Source organism: Palaemon carinicauda, chromosome 2 (assembly GCF_036898095.1).
Source record: "Palaemon carinicauda isolate YSFRI2023 chromosome 2, ASM3689809v2, whole genome shotgun sequence".
NCBI lineage: Eukaryota > Metazoa > Arthropoda > Malacostraca > Decapoda > Palaemonidae > Palaemon > Palaemon carinicauda.
Genome location: NC_090726.1, coordinates 75,858,040 through 75,861,212, shown reverse-complemented (window position 1 = coordinate 75,861,212; position 3,173 = coordinate 75,858,040).

Below are 3,173 nucleotides of genomic sequence, written 5' to 3'. Positions count from 1 at the left end.
TCTTCTCAGGCCAACTTAGTGCGCAGGTAGCCGGGTGGGGGGAGTCGGGTTGGTGAGAGCAATGACGTCACTCAGACTGAACAGTGGCTGAGTAAGCTGTGGAACTTCCAAAAGAAAATAAAGGAACCATGCTTTCTGCTTTGTATTTTTCGATCTTTTCGAATATTTATATTTTATTCTTTTAGGATAATAAAAGTAAGATTACAAATACATAACTGTATTACACTCAAACAACCAAACAAATATCTGATGATGTAAATAACTGAAATTTGTCGAGCAACTGACAGTTTAAATTCATAAAATAAATAATGATATATACAAAATATATATTTCATTTATGCTCTATATCACGTTGCGAGCTTTTTCATTTTATTTTGCGCTTTTCTTGATGAACTAATATTCCTATTTAAAACACGAATTCTAGAAAAATTACGACATCTAACAAAAAACTTAATCACTTCGTATGGTAATGGGATATCATTGCTTTTAAAACACTCGCTAATTAAATCAGTCAATTTATCCGTCGCTCCTTTTCCAGGTTTTAGATACTTTTCCCTATGAAGACAAAGAAAAATTTTTTCCATCGTTTTTAAATGCACCAAAAATTCTTCGATTGGTTGCATTAGTTTTCCATCTCTTGCACTTATGGCACCAATCCTTGTGCCATCTCTCTTCGTCGCTGCAGTTCCAAGGAATTCATATTCAGGAAACTTACGAGCTATATAACCACCTACGTATTGTAAGCCTCCATCTTCCATAGCTTTCCCTAATGCTTCTTTTTTCAGTGTCAAATTCTACATATTCATCATTTTGCAAATCATTAACAAATTCCCCTGGCAAGCAAAACAGCATTGCCGATAGACTCCGCTCTTTTTGAATAGAAGATTCTTCATCTACAAAGGATGCGCTTTGTTCAACAGGAAAACTGGAAAATGAGCCTGACATCATCATATTACTATTGCAACTTTCAACGTTGCAGTTTGATCCTAACAGTTTGCTGTCTTTTCCTAGAATGTGGGCTCTGACTCGGTGCTTAAATGCTACGGGTGATGGGTGTTGATGGCATGCACCCATCTGTCTTATGCAGCCAAAAAAGTGTTCAAGACCATCTTGATTTAGCCTATAAGTAAGAATATATGATGTATCAAATTTAGCTTTGACCATTTTCAGCAGGTTCATTAGAGAATTGCATGATATAATTAAGCCTTTTTGGAAAGGATAGAGCCTATTGCTTTTAATTACTTTCATTTCTTTAGATACTCGAATCATATCTTGCAACGTTTTATTTTGTAGGTCCAGATTCATCCCATAGGCATTTCTTGATGGCTTCCTATCACGAGGTACTCGAGAATTGAATAAATCGAACCAGGAATCTACAAGATATATAAACTGAGTTGTGGTTTCCCAATGCTTATATTCAAGCAGACCTTTGTTACCGAAGTACTGAAGGCATTTATATGTAGTTTCGGACAGTAATTGCACCGCTAGTTTAACATTCATGCGTTGCATACCCATAACATTGATGTGCTTTTCAGAGAGTTTATGTGCTGTCCGTAGATCACTTTTGTTTTTCATAATTAACTCCCTGACTGAACCACTAAGAGCAAACCTATCTCCCGACAATACAAATCCATGATCAAGAAAATTATTCCGAATGAGTTTTATTAGGTGCGGTGCATCGGCAAACACATGTATTTCTCTGTTATCATCTACCGGGTTAACAAATGCAGAATTGTCTATATCAATGCCTTAAGAATTCCACAAACTGATATTTGTTGATCCTAAGTCACTAACCATGGCTACTACAGGAAAGCCATCTTTCTCAACCCGAATAATCAATTTAAAAAGGAGATCTTTTTTCATGTTAGTGTCGAAATTATAATAAATAATTTGTTTCCAGGAAGTCGTAAGTCCTCTGATCATTGCGCATTGTACTTTGGATTTAGGATCATACAAAGTGTCCGCGCCTTTATCGTAACTCCAAATTTGTGCAACACTGCACTCGTCAAATGAAATTACACACAGACGCTCGTGTTGCAGCATTGACTCCGATTTTATTTTCAATAAGTGGATTACCGATTCCAAAATGCCAGGTTCTACAGCTATCTTACTTGACCAGCGATATATAGTTGATAAAGAAGGAAAAGGTCATTTCCACTCATCTCTTAAAAACTTATAAGCTTTTGGACTCAAACTGCGTAACGTTAAGGCTTTGCTGATATCATCGTCTTCCCAAGTATTGATATTACTTCCAGTGACAAGACATGCTACTTGTTTGGGTGAAAAGTATTTCTTTAAATTAGCTTTTACTACAGCAGTTGCTGATGCATACATCTCATTAAACTTAACGTTCATCGCTGTTTTCTCTTTTTTCCAGTTTTCCCTTTCTTTTTCCCACTTGACCTTATTATCCAACCATTTAGCTTTTTCATTTTCACATTCAGCCCTTTCAGTAGCAAAATAGCTTTCTTTAACTTCCAACTGCTCTTTTTCACATTTCCACTTTACCTCATATTCTTCCCACTTCCATTTGATATCATCTCTCTCCTTCTCCAGTTGCTCAATTATACGTTGCAAATCTTCAATCGTGGGCACCGATTTGACTTTTTTTACAAAAATCTTCCCTGTTTTGTCTTGCTCTTGACAAAGGATTTCATCTACAAGTCGTTTTTGTTCTCTTTTTTCGGCTCTTACCATCCTGGACGTATCTGATTAAAATCAAAATTGAATTATTAAAAAGATGGACTTGTATAGAGAACAATGCGATTAGAATTTTCTGATATTATTGAATTTGTAAAAATCTGAACTAAAATTTATGAATGGTACTTTTTCACAGCGAAATGGAATAAAAGAAGTTTTTTTTTTTTTAACTATATATGAGGAAAACAACTGATTCCGTGATTTCCAGATTACTGGTGAATAATAAAGAGGATATACAATAATTATAATCTATGTAAATTGATTACAGCGTCATTTATATATTAATGTTTAACCAACAATACACGATACTGGTTTCTTACCTTGTGATGCATGTGAATGGTTGATTCAGCAATTCATACATTAAATTCCTTTCAAATGCATCAGCTTCAAAGTGTTTACTACATATCTGAGCATTTTCCCCATTAATAAGATCGTCTCGTTTGCACAGCTGAATCCACGTTTTCCTTGTGATG